The sequence below is a fragment of the Macaca mulatta genome, chromosome 7 (genome assembly GCF_049350105.2).
Source record: "Macaca mulatta isolate MMU2019108-1 chromosome 7, T2T-MMU8v2.0, whole genome shotgun sequence".
NCBI classification, from domain to species: Eukaryota; Metazoa; Chordata; class Mammalia; order Primates; family Cercopithecidae; genus Macaca; species Macaca mulatta.
Window position 1 is genome coordinate 124,568,430 of NC_133412.1, and position 25,893 is coordinate 124,594,322.

Genomic DNA, 25,893 nt, shown 5'->3' on the forward strand with positions numbered 1-25,893 from the left:
TGGAGCCCCACACAGAATCCCCACTAGGGCACTCCTTAGTGGTGCTGTGAGAAGAAGGCCACCATCCTCCAGACCCCAAAATGGTAGATCCACTGACAGCTTGCACTATGCACTGGAAAAGCTGCAGGCACTCAATGCCAGGCCATAAAAGCAGCCGCAGGGGTTATACCCCAGAGCCACAGAAGTGGAGCTTCCCAAGGCCTTGGGAGCTCACTCCTTGCATCAGCATCCCCTGGATGTGAGACATGGAGTCAAAGGAGATTATTTGGGACTGTTAAGATTTAGTGACTACTCTGCTGGGTTTCAGACTTGCTTAGGGCTTGTAGCCCCTTTGTTTTGGCCAATTTCTCCCTTTTGGAATGGGAACATTTAGCCAAGCCTGTACCCCTATTATATCTTGGAAGTAACTAACTTGTTTTTGATTTACAGACTCATAGGTGGAAGGGTCTCAGATGAGACTTTGGACTTGGACTTTTGAGTTAATGCTGGAATAAAAAAAGACTTTGAGGGACTGTTGGGAAGGCATTATTGGTTTTGAAATGTGAGAAGGATATGAGATTTGGGAGGGGCCAGGGGTGAAATGATATGGTATGGCTCTGTGTGCCCACCCAAATGTCATAGCAAATTGTAATCCCCACATGTCAGGGGAAGGGCCTAGTGGGAGGTGATTGGATCATGGGAGCGGATTTTCCCTTTGCTGTTCAACATGCCTCTTCCCCTTCACCTTCCACCATGATTGTAAGTTTCCTGAGGCTCCACCCATGCTTCCTGTATAGCTTGTGGAACTGTGAGTCAATTAAACCTCTTTCCTTCATAAATTACCCTGTCTCAGGTAGTTCTTTATAGCAATGTGAGAACAGACTAATACAATGATTATCTGTTTATTGTCTAAAAGATGGAGTCCTAATTAAACTTTCTGTTTATATTAACCCTAATATTTTGATCTTCATTTTTTTAACTTTGTAAACAGTAGAGTTTTATCCAAATGTGAAGTTTTATACCTTCACAGCTATCACTCCAATAAAGATGTTTATTCTATTAAACATAATATATTTTAAAATGTTTTAACATATACAAATATATTTACAACATAATCTACTGACTAAAGACTCCAACAAAGTTTACAGTACCTAAAACAGAATACAGATGCCTACAATAGTTTGCAGATTGATTTAGTTTACACTTACATCTATTGTTTTAAGAAATACCGTTAATGCAAATGCAGGATTTACAGTATCCCCATTATAGCAAGAAAAAATAAATTTATAAAGTAAAGTGTCTTTTAGGCATTTATTATGCCAAGTATGCCAGGTATTTACTTTTTTTTTTTTTTTTTTTTTTTTTTTTTTTGAGACAGGGTCTTGCTCTGTCCCCTAGGCTGGAGTGCAGTGTGCAGTCTCAATTATGCCAGGTACTTAAATAATTATTCTCATTATGACATAGGAATAATGGTCTTTTACTGATGAAAGATAAATTTTATTAGCTCAAAGACCACTGAAGAGCTTCCAAGAAGTTCCAGAGTAAAATCTGGCTATTCTTTATGGGAAATAAATAGAACAGCAGCAATCTCTGTGTATGCCTTAAACATAAACTATGATGATTCCATTTATGTTAATTGGGCCTTAAGTAAATGACTTGTTACAAATAAAAATCAAATTTTAGAAACTAGTTAATACCACCAGCCTGAGTTCTTTTTTTTTTTTTTTTTTTTGAGATGGAGTCTTGCTCTGTCTCCCAGGCTAGAGTGCAGTAGTGGCCCAATCTCGGCTCACTGCAAGCTCTGCCTCCCAGGTTCACGCCATTCTCCTGCCTCAGCCTCCCAAGCAGCTGGGAGTACGGGCGCCTGCCACCATGCCCGGCTAATTTTTTGTATTTTTAGTAGAGACAGGGTTTCACCATGTTAGCCAGGATGGTCTCAATCTCCTGACTTCATGATAGCCAGGATGGTCTCGATCTCCTGACCTCGTGATCTGCCCACCTTGGCCTCCCAAAGTGCTGGGATTACAGGCGTGAGCCACTGTGCCTGCTGAGCCACAAGTTTGATATTTAATTGCTTGCTTATGTCTAAGACATTTTACCATGAAGTAAATATTAAAAATTAACAATTATTTCTAACCTATACATAAGCCAAAATGCTCACTCTTTTTTTGTAGGAAAGTTAGAGATTTTGCATTATTGAAAAAGTTCACTTTCCAGGGCTTCAAAATGACCAGGGGAGTCAAGAGACACTACCATGGAATCAAACAATGAATTTTTGTATTAACCTATGTGTACATTGACTATTTCACATTGACTAAGTTACCTTAGCTAGAAAAACAAGATTCTGTCATTTCTTTCCTGATCTTTTCCTTTCCTTCCTTCTTCACCAAGGAGGATGGCCCAGTAGCAGCTCGGCCTATGCTTTTTAACCCACCTCCTCTATACCCTCTACCCAATGTCCAAATCAACCAAGGATCCCTGAAGGATTCTTTAACAGCACCAATGTACCGACCATTAGTCTACATTTTTCTAGATGTCTCTGAGGTCCAAGTAAAAGACAATATTTGTAACCAACTCACTGGAGTTGACCATCAAAACTCTTTTCCAGGTAGGGTCTCCTTCATTATCTGAGGCAGAATTTTTTTTATTGCTTTCTTTCTTTTCCAGTTGTATTAAGATATGACAATCCTCCCATGTACATCAAAGATGACTTATAGAATTTCTTGGTGGGCTATATTAGTATAAGGTGAGAGCCCATCACCAACTAAGATTTCAAGATGGCATTCATAGATGAGTGCATCAGTTACAAACAGTATGGAAGAGAGCTTTCTCCTACCATAAACATTGTTTCTTCTCAAATAAGAGTTTGCAATTTGCAACCAAATGGACTGGAAAATCTGGCACAAAAATCCTGGGCCTTTTCCACAAGTGTCCTGTCTGCTTTATTTTGGGCCATTACTTTGGCCACTATTTCTCATTGGGTTTTGTAATGTCATAAGTGAACAAAAGACCTGTGCAAACAGGATACAGCATGGTCTGATGTTCATAGCCTTTTCTGTAATTACAGGCACACTCAGGCATCATGGAAAATAATATGTACTGTGGAATCCCTCACTTGATGAATAATCTAGGTGATCAGAAATGTGGCACTATTTTGGCTTTCAGGTGGAAAATCACCCTGAATCCAACTTCCTGCTATGAATGAGTACTGAGCTTGGGATGGTGGAAATAGATTTTCAAGATAAATAATTATGGCCATATTCTAAGGTTTCTGGAATCAACTGTGTTCCCTTTAGGTGGTGTGGGATTTTGTGCATGGGACTGGGTGTGTCTATGTGTGAATCCAAATGGTGTGATTCTGAGTGTGCATGTGTTCTTGGCAAAATGCTCACTCTTACCATGGAAGCAAAACTCACTTCTGAAAATAACCTACAGAAATAATATGTAAACATATGGAGCTTTGAGATAGACTAAGAACATGCTCCTATGTTCTATGGATCAAAATGCAAAGGTATCTGTACATATGTAAATGAACACATTTTCATTAATTTGGGATATATTGATATTACATAACTATGTGCATACCTTTATAGACCATAAAACACAATTTTGACAATGTTTCTAATGACAACATACTTTCTAGCCCCAACTGCTGGAAAAAAATATGAAAATGAGTTTTTCTGTTTTTAAATACAGTTTTTAAGTGGAAAAGCAAAACCAACACTCTCTATTGCAACATGGACTGGCCTTTAAAAGGTTCAGAGTCAAAAACCTCTGGTTGTTCCCCAGTGTAATAAAACACATAAAGTTTCTCTCTCTGGTAAGGAAGTCTGATCATCTCTAGTGTTTTGTCTTAAAAATTGCTTTCCAGGATAAGTCAGGCGCAGTGACTCACACCTGTAATCCAGCACTTTGGGAGGCTGAGGCAGGCAGATCACCTGAGGTCAGGAGTTCGAGACCAGCCTGGCCAACATGGTGAACCCCCATCTCTACTACAAATACCAAAATTAGCCAGGCATGGTGGTATCACATTTCCCAGTCCCTAGAGCCTTTCCTTCCTTCCTTCCTTCCTTCCTTCCTTCCTTCCTTCCTTCCTTCCTTCCTTCCTTTCTTCCTTCTCTCTCTCTCTCTTTCTTTCTTCCTTTCTTTTTTTCAAGGCAGTGTCTTGCTGTGCCACCCAGGCTAGAGTGCAGATTTGATTTGAGACCATGGCTTACAGTAGCCTCGACCTCTCCTGGCCAAGAGCCTTTCTTAGCACTAACTGTGTACACTGTGTACTGCCCTTTAGCCTTTGCACTTTGCGGCCTACTCCAAGCCAACTGCGGAACGATTCAGGCGTCTCCGCAGTCTCCGAGTCTTCCTGGGTTTGGTTGTTAATCACTCTCAGCAATAGCCAAATCCCTTCCTCGACGTTGGTCTGTCCTCCCTAACTGAAAATGCAATTGAAGGTGGACCGTTTGCCTTTCTGAGGCGCCCCTTGTCAGTAATAAAGTAGCAACTTCAGAAAACTTAGGTGAGCAGCCTAGAGAAATAAGCAAAGGCCAGAATGTAGAAAGCCTTGACTCCATGCTGCTTCATGAGAACAGGGTTCTTAGTCCTATCAGAGCAGCAGCACCTTTTGACAGCGAACGCTGGCCGTCTTATCAAAGGTGGTGTCATCTTTCTTCAAAGTAATGCGGCTGAAACTCTCGACCAAGTTCTGCACAGCTTCTTCATCTTGCGGATCTTCTCGGCCGGCTGCGGCTCAAAGAGGTGGCACCTCTGGGCAACGCAGGGCCCCGGCAACTTCCCCAAACTGGTGGAGAGCAGGCGCGCTCCAAGGCCTGCTCCTCCTCCACGCGCCCTTCCAGGGCTCAGGAGGCGGGCCGCAGCGTTTTCCTTGGTGCCTGGCCTACGTTAAGTCTTCCTCAAGGCCAAACTGACAATTAGGCACAGGAAGCCTGTATTGCTGAAATTGGAACAAAAGACCTATGTACCTTAAAGGTTTCGTATTTCATATTTTGAATAAAACCATAGTTTCCCACAGAGTGGGACTTCTACCCTATTTAAGAAATGGGGGCTGGGCGCGGTAGCTCATGCCTGTAATCCCAGCACTTTGGGAGGCCAAGGCAGGCAGATCACGAAGTCAGGAGATCGAGACCATCCTGGCTAACACGGTGAAACCCCGACTCTACTAAAAGTACAAAAAATTAGCCGGGCGTGGTGGCGGGCGCCTGTAGTCCCAGCTACTCAGGAGGCTGCAGCAGGAGAATGGCATGAATCCAGGAGGCAGAGCTTGCAGTGAGCCTGGATCGTGCCACTGCACTCCAGCCTGGGCAACAGTGCAAGACTCCATCTCAAAAAAAAAAAAAAAAAGAGAAATAAAGAAAGAAATGGGGCTAGGAGTGGTGGCTCACACTTGTAATTCCCAGCACTTTGGGAGGCTGAGGCAGGTGGATCACTTGAGGTCAGGAGTTCAAGACGAGCCTGGCCAATATGGTGAAACCCTGTCTTTATTAAAAACACACTCACACACAAAAGAAAAGAAAAAAGAATAGCCTGGTGAGGTGGCAGATGCTTGTAGTCCCAGCTACTCAGCGGGGTGAGGCATAAGAATCACTTGAACCCGGGAGGCAGAGGTTGCAGTGAGCCGATATCGTGTCATTGCACTCCAGCCTGGGTGACAGAGTGAGACACTGTCTCTAAATAAATAAATAAATAAATGTAAAGAAACGTAATACCCTGGCAACTTCTAGATAAACTTTTTATTAGTAAATTACCTATTTATTAAGGTACAGTGAAGGAAAGAACTTGCTAAAAATTATTTTGATTCAGTCCACTCAATATTTGAATACACGCAAGATATTTTGCTATGCATTTTGCCTTTTGATCTATAAGCAAGAAGTAAATATATATTTTCATCCTTCCAGAATAATTTTCACCTGTATTTGATGGGTACTTGTAGACCAAACATGTGCCAGAGCCCATCTGTGCTTTTTTCTTAAACTCATAGGACTAACCAGGCTGGCAAGTGGTAAATGACACCAAACTAGGCTGGATTCATAGGAATTTTAAAATGTTAAGGGACAATATCTACTCAGAAACAAATATTCCGAAAAAATGAAAAATTTCCTTTATCACCATGTCGAGTTGACATTTTACCATCCTCTTCTAACCTTTTCATTGTAGCATCTCGAGTTGAAACACCGGAGCCAGCAGTTTGAAATACACATCTGCTTTATGAGGCTGTATCGCTATAGGACACTTCTGCCCTCTCAATGGTACAGAGATAGGAACTTCCTTAGCTCTTTTGCCTGAGATCCTTTGTAGAGACTCAAGCCTCAGTGATGGGATTCGGAGGACTGCCTGTTAATTTTCGAGAGTGGGTTGTGATGGTTATGTTTATGTGCCCACTTGGCTAGGCCATGATATTCAGTCAAGCTTTCTAGATGCTTGCGTGAAGCTATATGTAGGTGAGGTGAGCATTTAAATCAGAAGACTTTGACTAAAGCAGATTACCCTCCAAAACGTGGTGACCCTCACCCAATCAACTGAAGGCCTTAAGAGAAAAAAGGTTGAGCCCTTTTGAGGCAGAGGGAATATACCAGCAGGCTGCCTTCCAATTTGAGATGTAACATCTTGTCCCTGGGTCTTCAGCTTGCAGGCCTACCCTGCAGATTTTGAACTTGCTAACCTCCATAACCTTGTGAGCCAACCAATTCTTTAAAATCAATCTCTCTCTCTCTACATACCCACCCACCCACCCACCCTTTCAGTTCTGTTTCTCTGGAGAACCCTGACTAATTGATGGGTAGCCTTTAATATGCTTCATGTCAAACCCATGAGCTGCTTCATAAAAACAATCTAGGATGGCAAGGAAGACTTTTTTGGCTTAGTTCCCAAATTTGGCTTTGACCTTTGCCTAGACTTTAGCCCCTGAATGCCCCACTCTGAAAACCCTGCGACTGACCCTCAGGACCCAGCTGTCACTGCCTCTTGAATAACACGCTAGGCTCCCTTACACAGAACTGAGTCTGAACCACTAGGCATTTTTCTCTCTAGCTAAAATTACATGGGACTCACTCCTAACTGCACAATTAAAGAATCGATTCAGAATTTAACTAGTGAGCATGTCTGAGTTCCAATATCATACAAGGTTAATTAATTAATACTTTAAGATTCAAACAGCATTTTCCTGTACTTGCCTTGTTCACCTCATATGGAGAGGACCCTGTTCTATCCTAGTGCCATTTTATACAATTGTGGTGCATTTCTGCTCATGCTTTCCATTGCACCCAATGCTGGAGAGAGGACCTATAAAACACTAACCCATGGGCTCACTTGTGTAAATACTATAATCTATGTACATGATCCAGCTGTGAGTGTTGGTAATAGTCATAATTACAGTGCTCATATTTACTGAGTGCTCACTATGTGCCAGGCATTACTTTGTTGGTACTAAACCCTTTAATGCTCACACCAATCTTAAATGAGGTAGGTGCTATGATTATCCCATTTTATAGATGAGGAAATTGAACCACACCCTCAATGGCACCATAAATAGTAGATGACCCCTGAGATTGTTCAGCTGCACTGACTGGGAGCCATTTGTAATGTTCTGCTGCTGGCCTTGGGAATTTCTCCTTCTGCTTCTATCCACAAGGGCACACAGCATGGCAATCCCCTAATCCTGCCTTTGAAGATGCTACCCTGAGAAACAGAGCCCATGGCTCTTTGCTTCCCACCAGAGAGCAGAGCTCTTCAGTCTTAGATATTTTTTCTGGCTGATCCTCTTTTCTGAAGTTGCTGTGGCTTCTGTTCTAGTGTCTAATTTGTCATAGTTCCCTTTTTTTCCTGCTCACCCCAATATGTGGCCCCTACTTGTTTTTGTGCTGTGTTTCCGTACCCTATCCCTTCTCTAGAGGGTCTCAGGAAACATCCTGGTGGGCTCAGCATGCTAGGGGCTGCTCTTCACCTTCTCAGCTCCTTCTTGATGTAAACTGTACTGCAAGACTGAGGGCTTTGAATAGTTGAGGCGTTTCTTATCTGTACAAAAAGTACACTGACTCACCTCTCCTGACTTGTACATGAGATTATCTTGACCCTCTTCACATATCTTATTCCTTAACCAAAGTCCAACACTGCTCATTTCATTTAAGTATGACTTCAGTGAACTTCTTAATTTGAAGACTTGTAACTTCTCAGTGATTCTGGTGAAATGTTTTCTTAACTTTGAGAGGACAGTCTTCTCTTCCTGCAAGTCACTGAAGAAATCTTCCTAAAGCTAATAAAGCCTTTCTGCACGTCTCTCTTTGGAGCAGACTTCAACTGGCCCTTTAACATAGCCCCTCCTTTGAGCACAAGCACACTTCTTCTTGTGTGTCTTTATATCCCCTTATACACCAGGAATCCATGGAGCCCATCGTATCAGGTACCCATACCCTGGTAACTAGGAAGTAGCATAAAAAATACTACCCTCCAAAAGGAGAGCTGTTACAACTCAATGCATTAATTCCTGCTAGAATTGAAGGGTTAGGTCCTGCTAGACCTGGGTAGACTGGGCTGTCACTGTCAGGAGGCAAGTATAGGCAGGAAAGAGCTGACAGAGTAGGTTTGAGACTTCAGAGCAGAGCCCTACAGTCAGAAACAGAGGTAGTGGCTCCTGGTGGCCTCTGGCACAGATACTTAGGAAATAATGGCTAGGTTGGAACCAGGAGAGGGACAGGGGACAAAGATAGAGAGCCAAGGGAAAAGCTGGATGTGGGTTCAAGCCCAGGCTACAAGACACAGAATTATGAGGCTCAGAGACATCTGTGCTGATACTGTCTCAGACAGCGATGGCTTTTCTGAAGTGACAGGTTGACCCCCATTCTCTGAGGATTAAAGGGTGCCATTGTCCTGGAACCGGCATGGAGGGCTCTTCATATCATAAGTGACAGTGCTGACAGCACATTCATATTCTTTTCTTTAGCAGGAGTTTAGGTATTCCCAGAACACTGAATTGAATTAAGAGTCAGAGAAAGAGAGAGAGAGAAGTGAGTGAGATGCTGTTGAGTTGAGGTAACCTATCTCTGAAATACATATTTTAAAATGTAGCCATTTGTGTAGCTGATTGTCTCCTTAACATTCCATTTAGGAAAGGAAGGGGATCTGTCTTATGAGTCAGATATTTCAGTTTAGCCATCTCATTTGCTATTCCTCTCACAGTAGAGGAAAGCCAAGTGAGTTGTATAAATGGAATAATTACATTTCCTATTCCTGGGTGACACATTTGCCAATTCTTTCTTAATAGCATTAGAGCCAGGCACAGTGGCTCAGGCCTGTAATCCCAGCAGTTAGGGAGGCTGAGGTGGGCGGGCTTGAGCTCAGGAATTCGAAACCAGCCTGGGCAACATAGTGAGACCTTGTCTCTACTAAAAAATAGCTGTGCTGAGTGGCACACGCTTGTGGTCCCAGCGACTTGGGAGGCTGAGGTGGAAGGACTGGTTGAGCCTGGAAGGCTGAGGCTGCAGTGAGCTGTGATTGTGTCACTGCACTCCAGCCTGGACGGCAGAGCGAGACCCTGTCTCAAAAAAAAAAAAAAAAAAAAAAAAAAAAGCATTAGAATAGATAGATTCAGTGAAAACCCCCTGTGTACATGCAAAAGGTAGTAGTTGTTAGTATAACTTAAAGCACAGGTCTCTGGACATAGTGAAAAAGAGGCCACACTGGTCCACAGATTAGAAAGATACATATGTAGAGAAAGTGATTTTTGAGCCTCCTTTGTGGATATTATTCCAACTTAATTCATAAACATAATTATAGCATTCCTCACTTATTTTAAAGCTGCTTCATCATTTTGTCCCATCCAGAGAAGACTCATCTCTGATAGGATAACTCTCATTTATCTCCAGTGTGGCTGGGATTCCCACCCATAAACCTGCATAATTAGAGGCCTGCAGGAGATTCACATTCCTTCTCTTGGTTTATCTTTTAAAAACTCTCATTTGTTCAGTTTCCCTGGCACATCATACATGTTCTTGCCTTCCTCTCCTTCTTCTCAGGCCCCCAGGGCACTACAGCACATTTTCTAGAACTTTCCTGAGACATAATGCCTTTATCTAAACACTCTGCGGTCTGAGTTCTGGTAAATAATGACAGGCATGTGTGGACTTGTGGGCAGAAGTGGGTTTTGCCCCTGTGCTTTTTCTCAGTGGGAAGTCCAGGAGGCTGGCCCTGTTTCAACCTCCAGATCTTTCTTTTTATGAAGATAATGATGATCACAGAGTCATATTATTGGCCTCCCTGCGGGCACTCAGAGGCAGCCAGCCCAACGCTCTTACGTTCCTTTGCCTTTCATTTGAAAACATGTAGGGGCACGTAGACTGGGTGAAGATAATTTCAAAAGAAGAATTTTTGAATTTAATTAAATAATACTTCGTAATAGTACACTTGGTTCATTTGCAGAGTATGGCAGCATGCAGAGGATTTCCACATGTATGATGCTATATAGTACTTGAAACATTGGACCTGTTTCTTTTATGATTACACAAGTGTTAAAGCAAATGTCTCCCTCTGTTTCTATTTAAAAAGTGACAGAAATGGAATATTTGCCATTATCTCTTTTGCAGATACTATCCTATTTTCTTGCTTTTCAACACAGACTAAATTCTTCCTCAATCCAGTGCTCCTCCAAAGCCCCGTGTACTTCTTCTTTTATATCCTAGCATTTAAGCTAAAATGAGTATTCATGGCCATATGCTTGTTAATTCCCTTTGCATGAAGGTGCGTTGTTGGCAATCTGTGCAGATCATTCTTTAGTTTGGACTTGCCCCTAGCAAACTCTTGGAGCGAGAGCTAAGCTCGGGTGGGCTGGCTTAGAGGACATTGCTTCCTCTTGTTTTCAGCAACAGCTCGCATCTCAAATAGTCCCCCAAGAGGACTATTTGATGAAGTTTTGCCATGTGGAAAATATAAATAGACTTTGCAAAGTGGTATGGACAAGCAGAGATTTTTCTGAACTAATATATAATGAGAAAATAGGCCGGGCGCGGTGGCTCAAGCCTGTAATCCTAGCACTTTGGGAGGCCGAGACGGGCGGATCACGAGGTCAGGAGATCGAGACCATCCTGGCTAACACGGTGAAACCCCGGGCTCTACTAAAAATACAAGAAAATTAGCCGGGCGAGGTGGCGGGCGCCTGTAGTCCCAGCTACTCGGGAGGCTGAGGCAGGAGAATGGCGTGAACCCGGGGGGGCGGAGCTTGCAGTGAGCCGAGATCGCGCCACTGCACTCCAGCCTGGGGCACAGAGCAAGACTCCGTCTCAAAAAAAAAAAAAAAAGAAAAAGAAAAAAAGAAAATAACATTGAAATGGGAGCTGAATCCCTAAACCTGCATTGAAGAACTGCTTTCTTTTTTCCCTAAGCCTTCAAAATACTGAGGTGGGTTGCATGCCAATAGCCCTCAGTGGGCTATGCTAAGGGAGTCTAGGCTAGCAAAGTAAGAAAAAAAATGTATCATTTTAACAACAACAAAAAACTCCTTTTATTGACTATGACATACATACAAAAAGATATGCATATGAGTTGTGGGAGCATCCACATGTGTGTGTATGTGTTTGCACATGTGCACACGTATTTCCTAGCTCTGTTCACTGAAAAGGTTTAGAAACCATGACCGACCCAGTAGCAATGGGCATCCCTCGTGCCCAGATGTGGCTTTGAAACACCATTTTTCCACTAACGAGAAAGAGCTATTTCTAGGTTTGGGATGGGCAATGTACAAGATGTGTCTGGAACACCTTGCTATACCAGATAATGAGAAAGCTCTTGAAGACCACCAGGATCATGTTGAAAACACTCGGGTCAACTCAAAGAGGCTTCCACTGGCTGATGAGGGGGAAATTTGAGCTTCAGAAAGGATAATAAATGTAATCATTATGAAACCCATCAAATAAATTGAAATCCATGACTTCATAATGATATCTTAAAAATTGATCTCCTTCAGAGGATAATAGGAAAATAATCCATTTTTTTGTGAAAATTAGTAAATGAAAAGAAAGAATCAAACATTTATTCTACTTCTGCTAAGTGAACGTGCCACTGAGTAATCAAATAGTAGATGAGGGAAAGCGAATTTTTAGAAAAGTGTTCCAGTGGACGAATTAATAAATGGAAAAGAAATGATAGAACTAGAATGTTACCATTTTGCAACCCCCTTTGAATGAATAGATCTTGGCATCAAGCATCAACAGCTGCTATTATCACAACAAGAGAGACAATCAGACACTGCATGTCTCATGGTGAAAGAACAAATCACCATCTAGAATCTTGCCAAAAGTTCAAACCTGAGGCTGATCAAGTCTCTGGATCCAGCTCCCATTTGCAGGAAATAGAGAAGACAGAGGACAATCAGTATACAATCAGCAAAGGCCAAATGGTGGGAAGTCTACCAGTCAAGTACCCAGGTAAGTCGGAAAAAAGAAAGGGATGGAGGAGAGACCCTGTAGAATATAAGAGAATTAAAAGACACGTCGAATTTACAAATGGGTAAAGCTACACTATAGTGTTTAGGAATGCATGCCTAGATGATAAAACCACAAGAAACACAAGGAATGGTTACTTAACACTTCAGGGAAGTGGTTAGTTTTGTGAGAAGGAAGCCATATTGAGCAGAATGAGACACAGAAGGGACTTTGGGGTTGCCGTGCAAAGTTCCATGTCTTGACCTGGACAGTGGTTGCTAAGGTGTTCACCTTTTAGCAATGAATTGGGCTATTAATTCACTTTGTGTGGTTTTCTTAATCTATGTTTTATTTTATAATGGAAAGGGTTAAGAGAGTAGAAGAAAAGAAGAAGAGCAATTTTTAAATTTATATTTTATGAATGCCACAAAGGGCTTAACTAGTGAAGAGCAGCAGTTTGTGTCAAGACATTATCATGGAATGGTAATGAGTGTGAGCTCTGAGCCACCCTGGTGGGGTCTGAATTGCAGCTTTGCCACTTACCAGCTGTTTAACCCTGGGAAAATCACTCAGCCTCTCTGTTTCAGTTTTCTCTTCTGTAAAGTGGATATCGTAATAGTTCCCACTTCATAGTGTCATCATAAGGTTTACATGAGATGATAACATGAACATTGAGAATACTGCCAGGCATATAATAAGGGCTCAATACAGCTATGTTGTTCCTTCTTACTTTTTGCCTTTCTCTCCCATTCGTTTTCCTCAAACTTTGTAGCACTATCTCTTCCTTAAAATCCTGTGGAGTAGGGTGGGGAGTCCTCCACTAGTCCTAGCCTGTGTCTCTCTTGTCCTTCTATCCTCTGTTCCTCATTCTGGATTTAAATACCCCCAGGGAGAAATCTGAAAAGACAGGGAAGGAAAGATCCCAGCTGGGCACTCAGAACCTATTTAGAGATGAGAAAGAGGGAAAGAGACTTTTCTTGAATCCACAGCGCTAGAACAGTGCCTGATCCAGAGCAAGCACGTAGCAGACATTTGCTGAAAGGATGAAAAAAAGAACTTGTAGAACATGATTTAAAAAGCACTGCTCAAGCATTTCTCTTTTGGATGAAGAGTTTGAAGTAGTCCATGACTTTATTTTTGCCTTTGTCCTGCCTAGCTATTTTTCTTCCCTGCTGCCCCATTTTGGTGTTCATGTCTTGGTATGAGTCAAATAGTCGAAATGTAGTATCTGTTGGCAAAACATACATATTGCACTGTTCTTTATTCAGAAAGCCACATGTGGACTCCAGCCCTATGCCTACCAACCATCTTGTCACTGTCACTCGGAGCTCCTTCCTGCCCAGCAGATGTGTCCACCCTGTCCTTCTTCCTCTAATGTTATTCCTGTCATTGTTCCCATACCTGACTCCCTCCCATCCTGTGTTCCAGTGTAGATGAGCCTATTGCAGCAAAGCCTTTGTGTACCATCCTCCCATAGGTAAATTTCCCCATCCACTGATTATTTCCCTCCTGTTTCCTTCAAAGCACTTACCACGTATCTACCCACAGATGAATATTTGTGGAGGAGTCCATGGCCTTGACAACAAATGACCAAACACGCACTACAAGAATGGAAGCATGAATGCAAGTTGATTTGTTTCTTGTCTCCTGAATAGCTTCATGAAGGTACTATGACTGTCAAGTTTACTAGTTTCTAGGTTTTAGTGGGTGCTCGATAAATACTTTGTGAATGAATGAATAAACAAATAGATAAAATGTGAAGCTTCAGGCTTGGGGTTGGGGAAGGTTGTTCTACAAGATGACCTATCAGAGTCTCATTGTGAGGTGGAGCCAGGAGATGGGGATTCCAGGACAAGGAAGTAACATTCACAACCTTGAGGAAATAGGCAGTTTTCCCTGGAAGATCTGCCTATAATGAGGGAGACCACCCCATACCTTTATTCAGAGATGGGATGGAAGGCAGGACTCAGGAACAGGAACTGAGCCTACAGCCAACGACAAGGGCCTACAATGCTGAGCAGGATTGCTGGGCCTATTGTGCCCAGTGGACAGTCCTTAAGATGCTGATTCTGGGCATTTGGAGGTTTCTGAGAGTGAATGACGACTGAGTTCCATCAGGGGACTCAGCGTGGCCTGTCACTAACAGGGTGCTTTAGGATTTGGAGTGATCCATAACTATAGACAGAGTATAGCTAAAAATGCCTTGAATTTGACCTTAGTTTTGTCACTTACTGTGTTATCCTGAGCAAATTTTTAACTTCTCAGCAACTTGGATTCATTGTTTATAAGATGAAGATCAAAGTATGTACTTTCTGTGGTTGTCATGACAATGAATTAAGATCTTTTCTCAGGTAAACTGCCCCATCCAGTCCTGCTCTCATCTGGTTGTGCATTAGAATGGTCCATGAAGAATGTAAACACTGCACACACACCTGGGTACTACTGCAGCAGATTCGGACTCAGTACTTCCGGGGTGGCCTCCAATCATCTGTGGTTTTGGAAAGCTTAGAGGTGACCATGAAGCTCAGGCAGAGTTGAGCAAGGTCGAATTGGTATATATAAGGCAACAAAAGGTGGAAGCTTTTCCAGCCACTTCCTCCTCTGCTGCCACTGCCTCATCTTCTTCTTTCTGATCCTTTTCTCCTTTTTTTTCTTCTTTGTTATTGGGTGTGAGCATAAGTGGACAAAGTCACAAGGTAACTGGAGGAGCAGTGGCATTAAAAACAATTAAAGACTGATAATATCTACATTGGATGTTGATTCCAGCTAATGACTAGATGAAGGCTATGAGAATTGAGGTCTTGGTGCTAATTAGTCAGCTTTGAATATCTGGAACAGCAATTGCAAAGGTGTGAAAGATGGCACTGCCAGTACTTCATTTGCATAGAATGACTCTTACACATGCCTTTCCAGTTTTCCTATATTTAAAAAAAAATTGGCTGGGTGCAGTGGCTCACACCTGTAATCCCAGCTATTTGGGAGGCTGAGGTGGGCGATCATGAGATCGGGAGATAGAGACCATCCTGACTAACACAGTGAACCCCGTCTCTACTAAGAATACAAAAATTTAGCCAGGTGTGGTCGTGGGCGCCTGTAGTCCCAGCTACTCAGAAGGCTGAGGCAGGAGAATGGTGGGAACCCGGGAGGTGGAGCTTGCAGTGAGCCAAGATCACACCACTGCACTCCAGCCTGGGTGACAGAGCGAGACTCCATCTCAAAAAAAAAAAAAAAAAAGTACTTTCTACTAGACAGTTTCAGATACTCTCAAACAAAACATAACCATTTTAAAATAAAGATTGTAGAGTGGTTTAATTTTCTTGTGTAATGAAAATTTATTGAGTACTTTCTGAGTACATAGCATTGGGTTAAGGACTATTAACATGATTTCATTCATTCATTTATTCAACATGTGTTTATTGAGCACTGCTGTAGGTGTTAGAATACAGTAGTGAAAAAAAAAAAAAAGATAGAAGTCCCTATGCTATAAGAGCTTACATTCTAAGGGGAAGAGACAGGCCATAAAAAAGTAAACATAGTAAGAAGTAAATCATAAAGTGTTAGAATGTGATAAAATGTTACTTAAAAGTATTTTAAGTACTGGGAGCTAGAGCATCTTGTATGCCTCACATACAGAAAGACCAGTCAGTGCAAAGGCCCCGAAGTATACAAGATGTGTCGGAGGAACAGTAACAAGGCCAGAGTGGTCTCAGTGAAGTGAAGTTAAGGAATAGGGAATGAGGTGGAAGAGAAAATGACCTTGTAGGTCATTTCGGACTCTGGCTTTAACATTGAGTGAGATAGAAAGCTACTGGGGTGTCAGGGGCAGAGGAGGTATAGGATTTGTATTATAACCAGATCACTCCGGCTGCAGCATTGAGAATAGATCATAGGAGGGCAAAGGTGCAAGAGAGGATGCAAGAGAAGAGACTCTAATGGGAATCCAGGGAGAGCCCCAGTGGCTTGGATGAAGATGGTGGCAGTGGACGTGGTGACATATGAATATATTTTGGAGAAAAATTCAGCAGGATTTCCTGATGTGTTGACATAAGGTATAAGAGAAAGTGTGGAATTAGTGACTCGAAGGCTTTTGTTGTTGTTTGGTTTGGTTTGGGGTTTTTGTTTGCTTTTGCATTTTTTCCTGAGCAACTGAAAGGACAGAATTGTTTTCCAGATGGGAAGATTGTGGGTGGAAACTGTTCGGTGAGGAATATTAAAGTTTACTTTCGGTGACTTGAGTTTGACCCCCAAGTGAAGACATCCAGGAGGCATTGGACCTGAGCATTTGGAGTTGGGAGAGGTATCTGGGCTGGGGGGACATATGAGGGACCATTGGGGTACAGATGGTGTTAAAAGCCAGAGACTACATGAAGTGGGTGAAGGTGGGGTGCAGATGGAGAAGTGAAAAAGTACAAGGACCAAGCTCTATGGCACCCCAAGAAGTCTGGGGGACAAGGAGGGACCAGCAAAGGAGAGTGATGAGGAACGACAGGTGAGGTGAAAGGAAGATCAGGGCAATGTGGTGTCTTGGCAGCAAGTGTGGTGAGGAAGGTGAAGAAGGGGGCAAGGAGGCCAGTGCCAAATGCTGCTGGGGGTCGGGTTAAAGGAGGACTGAGAAGTGACCATTGGATTCAGTAATGGGGAGGCCATTTGTTACCCTGACAAGAGTAGAGGGGTTAAAGCCCACTTGGTTGGGTTGACAGAGAAGGGAAGGGAGGAACTGGAGACAGAAGAGAGTAACAGGAAGTAGTTCACAGGGAACTGGGTCAAGAGGGTTTTTTTTGTTTTTAATTTTTTAAGTGAGAGTGATAATAGCATTTTTGTGTGAAGATGGGAATAATACAATGAGAAGAGGGATTATTGATGCCAGAGAGATAGGAGAGCTGCTGGAGCAATGCCCTAGAGTAGGTGGGATGAGATGGGATCTATACACAGGTGGGAGGTTGGCATTAGATGGGCACACGGACAGGCCAGCTATTGTATCAGGTGAGAGGTGGCACATGTGGGTGCTGACGCTGGCAGGGGTAATGAGTCTAATGATTTTCCTGATGGCTTCAATTTTCCCTGTGAAACAGGAAACTAAGAACGGGAGAGAAGATATCAGAGGCTTAAGGAGAGTGGATAAGGTATTACATGGATGTCTAGGAGAGTGGGAGAGTCCATAGACCAGGGAAATGAACACAGTTGCTTGGCCACACCAAGCGCTCACTGATGTTAACTATCACAAACATAAAGTGGGATTGGTGCATGTAGTTATGAGTTTTTTTGCTAGCCATGTTTGGCTTTTCGGGTGCAGACACAGTTTGCTAGATTTAACCAGGGTTGAGGTGTTGCCAAGCGAGAAAGCTACAGAGAGACAAGGAAATAGAGATTAGATGCAAGGGTCCGTCATGATAATTGTCCAGGCAATGAAAGGAGGCTCAAAAGGGAAGATAGTGAGGGGCAGCAAAAGGTGGCGGGATCAGTGGATGGGCACTCCCAGTGGGTTGAAGGTGGTGAGAGAAGAGGATGGGCATTCCCAGTGGGTTGAAGGCTTGCTGGAGTTGGGACACTGGGGGGTATGAACTGGAGAGTCAGGAAGTAAGTGATCAGATGCTGGGATGGATGAAAATGAGAATATGGATGGCAAGGTGGTTGTTCACCCCCAAACATGGTTGGAATACATTTTTTTGTTCCTTTTTGCAGATATGGCCAATGCTTAGTTCTGGCAAAGGAAATGTGGATGGAGATGATGTATCCAGTTTCTAGGCCTGGCCCATAAAAAAAAAATCATCTCATGCAATTCTATACCCTTTCTCTTTTCTGTCTGCCACTGAATGCAGAGAATCCAGCCAGGACTCTGAAGCCCCAGGGAATGGCTGCACTTCAAGTCAGAAGGAGCCTGGGTCCCTGAATCATCGTGTAGAAGGCTTTCCACCCAACTCAATGGTGCAATGGACCACAAGCAAGAACTTAATTTAGAATGTGCTTATTTTGTTAGATTTGGTAATTAAAAAATTGATCCCACTCTGACTGAATCAGAGATGTTGAAGTCATTGGTCTGGGAGGGTATGTTCCTGGGAGTGGGTGGCTGAGGTGAGATTTCAAACAGGGTTGTTGAGGAAGAGGAGTTCAAGTGACTGAGAGGACATATTGTTGGATAAATTGTGTGTGTGTGTGTGTGTGTGTGTGTGTGTGTGTGTGTGTGTGTGTTGAAATCACCAAGAATAGGGAAAGAAGTGTATAAGAGAGTGTGGCAGTGAGCCCAGAGCTAAAAGAAATCATGAGCAGGGAGTAATACACGAGTACAGAGTAGCAGCAAGCAGAGGCAGTGAGAGAAACAGCTGAGGGATTTTTAGCAAGGGAGGAGGGAGGATGGTATGGAAGCAGTATCTGGGGGCCAAGAGGACACTGCCCCATCTCCAAGCCCAGTGGTGAGGAGAATAAGGGGAAAACATCAGTGCAGGAGAAGCTACGTGGAAGGAGGAGCAGCATCGGCAGGAGGAGCCCCAGGTGAGAGGGATGTTCAGGGAAGAGGCTACAGATTACAGGGATTTTGCTAAAGAGGGTTTCTGAATCCAGACGCACATTAGAGGGCTCTTGAGATGCTGGGGTCTTGTAATGGGAAGATGGAGACAGAATGAGGATGTGTGGAGCCCTATGGCGAGCAGAGAATAAAGAAATGGGGTGACCTGGGAGCCTGGGATTCTTGTGACCATCGACACAGGTATCAAAGGCATGATGCAGTTAGTCCTGGAGAACCTGAGGCAGGTGGTGGTGATGAGGGGCAGGGAGCAGTGGTGTCTGGGACTCAGTCTTGGCTCCTGTCTCTGGAGGCAGTGAGACCTGGGACAAATGGGATTAGTCCCACTTTAAGACCCTTAAAGGGTCCCACTTTATAGGCTTAAGACCCTTAATAGGCTGCTTCTTAACCCCTGTGCATGGAAGGAAAAAGGTAGGAGTTGAGGCTGATGGATGTAAGATGTGGATTCTTAATCACATCTACTAGCTTCAGCTGTCCTACTCTCGGGAGGCTCACTTTTTTACAAAGAGAAAATATGTGCCATTGTAACTGTGCTTCAGTGGGCAAAGTAGAGCAGACTTCATTTAAAAGGCTGCTCCATGTTCATTACAGAAAACAAAGTCAATGTGCTGTTGACATTATTGCACATGACTGCGCAGCTGCGCACAAGCTCCACCCACCAGGTGAGTCTTACCTCTTTCCCTGAGTCCTGATGCCTTGCTTCTCACAGAGTGGCCCATGGGCCAGCAGCATTGGCATCACCTGGATGCTTGTTAGAAGTGCAGGATCTCAGCAAGACCCAGACATACTGAATCTGCATCTGCATTTTAACCGGATCCCCAGGTGATCCTTAGGCACGTTAAGCCTGAGGAAGCACTGTGATGCATTTCTTCTTGGTAGTAGGAACAAAGCGGGTGCCTCCAAGAAGAAAAAGGCAAGTGAAAGCAGCAGCTCCAGGAAAGATGACATGTTACTCATCAACCTTAAGATTCCAAGTTCAATGCATTTTCCCCCAGTCCTGGCAGTGTATTGGATTCATGTGAACTTCATTAAAAATTAAAACAAACAAAGTTCTAACTTGCATGACTCCAAAAACATTTCATTGTTTCTTTAGAGAGAAATAGATGAGAACAGACAAAGTTGATTACACAGAATAAGGACAAAACAACTCTGAACTTTTAACCTGCATGAGTTGTCAGTAGAATCTCAGAATCATAGAATTCCAGAGTTTAGAGCAGTTGGCTCAACATTGGCTACACGTCAGAGTCACCTAGGGAACTTTCCAAAAAGTACAAAATACCAGGGGTGAGCCCCAATCCCAGATATTCTGTCTGAGGAAAGAGCCTGCCATCAGGTATGTTTCAAAAGCTCTCTGGGTGATTCTTATATGCAGCAAGGATTGAGATTCACTGGTAGAAATAAGATGCAAGACACATACGTGATTTAAAATTATCTAGGAGCCAAACTAAGTTGGTAGAAACAAATGAAATTAATTTCAATAATATATCTTAACCCAATATGTCCAAAATATTATCATTTGAAATGTAATTAATATAAAAAACTAATAATGATTTTCTTCTCAGTAAGACTTTAAAATCCAGTGTGTACTTTACACGTGTAGAACATCTCAATTCAGTTTAGCCACATTTCAAGGGTTCAATAGCCACATGTGGCTAATGACTGTCACAGTGGACCATGTAGTTCCAAGTAATAACAGTAGTGCTGGTCTATGAAAGATAGGTTTCCACCTCTGGAAAACAAAATGATTGCCCATTTAAAGTAGAAGAGACAGTTCAGAAGATAATGAGATGTAATTCAGTATTATTTCTTGCTTGCAAACAGCCTCTTAAAATCATCGCGGAAGTTCAATGAAGGGGTAAGATTTAGAAGGTTTGCAAAATTTCTTCCAAAAAGGGAAGTGTCTGGGATTTACATGACAGAGGCCAACCCTTACATGGTGCTATGTTAAGGCATATAAATGAATACCGTGCTGAGTTTCTCAGCAAACTATGGTGTTGGGAAGGGCTGATCTTCTGATTTTGATCTAGGAAAAATAGGAATATAGTCATTGGCTACATTTTCTTTTTCTCTCTTGGAATCAACCATTATGAAGAGCAGGCATCTTTGGGGATTTTGGTGTCTGCACAGCTGAATCAGCATCGGAATCAGGAATGTGCGAGGCTAACATTCTGCGGCTTGGCATTCCTCTCTCAATTCCTCCACTTCTTAGAAAAGAAGCGTCACTCACTGATATTCTCCCCAACCAGCTGTGGAGTGTAATAAAGACCGTCCTCTTAGTATTAACATTAGATTGCATTCTTAGGATCTAATTTTCACCATGGGATTTTTCCCTAAAGAAATTAGAGAAATCACTTAGCCATTGGCATGTGTTAAACTGTAACCAGGTCATGTAGCTCTTCTGAGCCTGAGGCAAATAAACAGAAAATCTTAGTGACATGTGCTGAGAACTAGGTTAAACAAATTTCTCAGGATGGGTTGCAGAGTAGTTTGCTAGTGCTGGCAATGAAGTGTAGAGGCACTTAGGAGGGATGGTTTTTCCTTTCTCTTTTTACCAAAATGTCGTTGCTTCCCTCATAAGCAGTTTCTTCCCAAAGCCGACCATGTTTTTGTTTGTTTGTTTGTTTGTTTGTTTTTTGAGGCAGAGTTTCGCTCTTGTTGCAACAGCACAGTCTCGGCTCACTGCAACCTCTGCCTCCCAGGTTGAAGGGATTCTCCTGCCTCAGCCTCTTGAGTTACAGGCGTGCACCACCACGCCCAGATAATTTTTTATTTTTATTTTTAGTAGAGATGGGGTTTCGCCATGTTAGCCAGGCTGGTCTCAAACTTCTGACCTCAGGCAATCTGCCTGCCTCAGCCTCCCAAAGTGCTGGGATTACAAGCATGAGCCACCGCGCCCGGCTCTGACCGTGGTTTTATAAAGAGAAAAGGTTGAAAACATAATTGGTCTTTGGTCTATCTAGTTTCTCCATTTTGTACCCTTCTTTCACCTTTGCCAGTAATACCCTTTTCTCTTGGAAGGCCCTGGAATGTTTCTCTAGTGTCAAAATTCACCCCACCAAAGAGTTGTGAACTTAACACCAAAGAGTAACCTGTTTATATCACAGTGTGAATTACACAGAACTATCACTCTTCCAGTGCTTTTGTGATGAAGAATAAAGCACTATCAGAGCAATATCATGCGTCCGCTAGGTAGTGAAGATTTTTAAAAAGTGGGCACAAAATTAGAACAAATGGAACCCTGAAACCGCACTACATAGGCAGATAGCTGAGTACAGACTGAAGTTAGAAAACCCTCCAGGGGTTAGGTATGAATCTGCAATTATGATAGGTGGCCCTCAGGGGGCACTTCAGCGCCTTGGTTGTGTGGCCAAACGATCAGGTTTACCATAATCAGAGAATAAAGTAATTTTTACTTCTTTAAAATAGAGTAGTTTAAATAAAATTATCAATTAGGGTTTAAAGATTATTTATATGAGCAAGTTCTTAAATCAAAGGCAAGGAAAAAATGCACTACCTGCCTCACTATGCAGTTTTAGTAATTCAGGGTGGCCTTGTTTATGGCCCTAAGATATAATAACCATGTTCCTTCTCATTCTGATTTCTTATTTGGGAACCATATTCTTTTACTGGGTTAAGGGAAAACTTTTTTTTTTTTTTTGAGATGGCGTCTCACTCTGTTGCCAGACTGGAGTGCTGTGGCACGATCTCAGCTCACTGCAACCTCTGACTCCCTGGTTCAAGAGATTCTCCTGCCTCAGCCTCCTAAGGGAGAACTTTTAAAAGGGATTTTCGCAATTTTAATAGCCCAGCAGTATCCTCTCACTCTCTCTTCCTTTTCCACTGCTACCTGAAATGGAAGGAGCTGCTCGCTGTGTTAAAATGTGGAGATTATTTTGTAAATTTGAATATGAAGAATAGTGTCTTAAGCCATTCTCTCATTGTTAAAAAGAAATAACCTGAGACTGAATAATTTATAAAGAAAGAGTTTTAATTGGCTCTCAGTTCTGCAGGCTGTACAGGAAGCATAGTGACATCTGGTCCCAGGGAGGCCCCAAGAAGCTTACAATCATTGTGGAAGGCAAAGTGGGAGAAGGTACATCACATGGCAAAAGCAGGAACAACAGAGTGAAGGAGGAGGTGCCACACACTTTTAAATGACCAGACCTCCCAAGAACTCACTCATTATCTCCAGGACAGTCCCAAGGGGATGGCACTAAACCACTCATGAGCAATCTACCCCCATGATCCAGTCACCTCCCATCAGGCCCCGCCTCCAACACTGGGGATTACATTTCAATGTGAGATTTGGGCAGGGACCACATCCAAGCTATAACAAGTAGTTACTTTAAAACAAATGAAGTAATCTTAGCTGATATCTGCAAGATATTATAAGGGCTTTTCAGGTCAAATTACTCTGAGGTTCTCATGAGAGAAGTCTGACATATACAAGATAAAATGTGTGAGGTTTAATCCATCTGAAATTCTACAGTGCTCCTCTTTGCTTAAAGATTAGGTATAGATTATTCTGTCTAATATGATGAGTGTAGGACTCATATAGTGGATTAAGTTAATGCTGAGTGGTAAGGTAAAGACATATACATAAATCTTAACGTTTGACTCAGGAGATTGCATTTCACTTGGCACCTGGTAGGAAACCATTGAAGGTTTTTGAGTAAGAGGGGTGGCATTCATGGAGTAGTGCTTTAGTGTCAGGGGAAATAGAAAGGAGGGAAAAAGTTCAAAAGCTTAGTGGAAGTGGAATCCATAAAACTAAGTAGCAGATCAAATGTAGAGACTAAAGAAGAAAGATGAGTTAAAGATGACTCCGATGATGAGCAGGAGGATGATAGTGTCCTGAAAGAATGGGGAGGCCAAAAGTTGGAGAGAAATATAAACTTGACCTTCAACATGCAGAGTTGAGAATCAGATAAAAATGTGTATGTGAAGTGCTTTGAAAGGGGCACAGGACCATTGTCATGTAATAATGCCATTTAGTAAACACGAGGCAAGTATTTTCTGTGTAAAATCTCAGATACAGGCTGTGCCCTCATTGTCAGGAAAATGATCCGTAAGTACAGGAGAAAGAACTTCAGGGCAGAGGGAGAGACTATATCCTGGACTTTTTTTTTTTTTTTTTTTAATATCAGTTGGGGCAAAGAAAAGAGGCAATGAGAAAGTAGCAAAGAGAACATAACAAGTGAAACAACAGGAGGTCACTCTAAATAGCCCAATGACTAGGAGATGACAAGCTTCAATGTGGTAGAAAAGACAATGGGCTTCAAGTAGGACTGGCTGAGTTCAAATTCAGACTCCACAAGTTAACTAGCTCGCTTATCGTGGGCAACTTCACCTCTGCGTGCTTCAATTTCTCTATCTGTAAAATGGCGCTATTTAAAGTATCTGCTCATAAGGTTATTGTGAGGATCAAGGGAGATCATACTTGAAAGTGCTAAAAATAGTGCCTGGAACACCGCCACAACTCAAAAACTGTTAGTTCTCAGTAGTAGTATCATGGAAGTTAAATCAGAGAAAAAAAAATTTAACTATTATTTTAGGTTCGGGGTACATGTAAATGTGTGCATAGGTAAACTTGTGTCACAAAGGTTTGTTGTACAGATTATTTCATCAGTCAGGTACTAAGCCTAGTACCAAATACCTATTTTTTTTTTCCAATCCTCTCCCTCCTCCCATGCTCCATGCTCCAATAGGCCCCAGTGTCTGTTGCTCCCCTCTTTGTGTCTACGAGTTCTTATCATTTAGCTCCCACTTGTAAGTAAAAACATGTAGTACTTAGTTTTCTGTTCCTCCATTAGTTTGCTAGGGATGATGGCCTCCAGCTCCATCCATGTTCCTAGAAAAGACATGATCTCGTTCTTTTTTATGGCTGCATAATATTCCATGGTATATATGTACCACATTTTCTTTATCCAGTCTACCATTGATGGGCATTTAGGTTGATTCCTTGTCTTTGCTATTGTGAGTAGTGCTGCAATGAGCATATGTGTGCATGTGTCTTTATGGTAGAAAGATTTATATTCCTTCGTGTATATACTAGTAATGGAATTGCTGGGTTGAATGGTACTTCTGTTTTAAGTTCTTTGAGGAATTGCGACACTGCTTTGCACAATGGTTGAACTAATTTACACTCCCACCAGCAGTGTATAAGCATTCCCTTTTCAGATCAGAGACAATTTCAAGGAGGTGGTAGATGATGCCAAACTTTTCTTAGAGTGGTGATAGTGGAGGGCAAAATTTGTCTTTAAAATGTGAAATTTCAATTAGAAGATTAGGGTGATTACAATAGCAGTAACAACAGAAACACTAACTCACATTTATTTCCTTCAGTGTGGCCTTCTGATTGAATTTGTTATACATTGGGGAAATTATTTTCAGTCTTCCTCATGTGCATGAAAAAAGTCTGACAAAAAAGTAACAATATGTAAAAGAGTAGGTGTTTAATATTTATAGCATTAAGTAGCATGTTTGCTTTTTCTCAGAAGAAAATTTAACAGTATAATTTGCCAAGAGGAGGTAATCTAATTATCATGTCCACCCTGAATAGCATACTGCCATGCCTAGGACTTGTGCTGGTGAACATTTAAAAATATTTTCTCAATGCACATCTTCTAAACACTGTGTACCCTGCTATAATTTACCCTACTGTAAGACTTTCCCTAGGATTTATACTAGGTATAGGTCAGAGATTTAATTACATTTTTTAAATGGATGCTATTTTTAGGATCCTCCTGAGCCTTTAAATTCTAGTTGACTATATGTTGTTTCATACTGTAGTAGTCCGTTCTCACGCTACTCTAAGGATGAGCAGACTGGATAATTTATAAAGGAAAGAAGTTTAATTGACTCACTGTTCCTTAGGGCTGGGGAGACCTCAGGAAACTTAGAATCATGGTAGAAGGGGAAGCAAACACATCCTTCTTCAAAAGGTAGCAGGGAAGAGAAGAATGAGTGAAG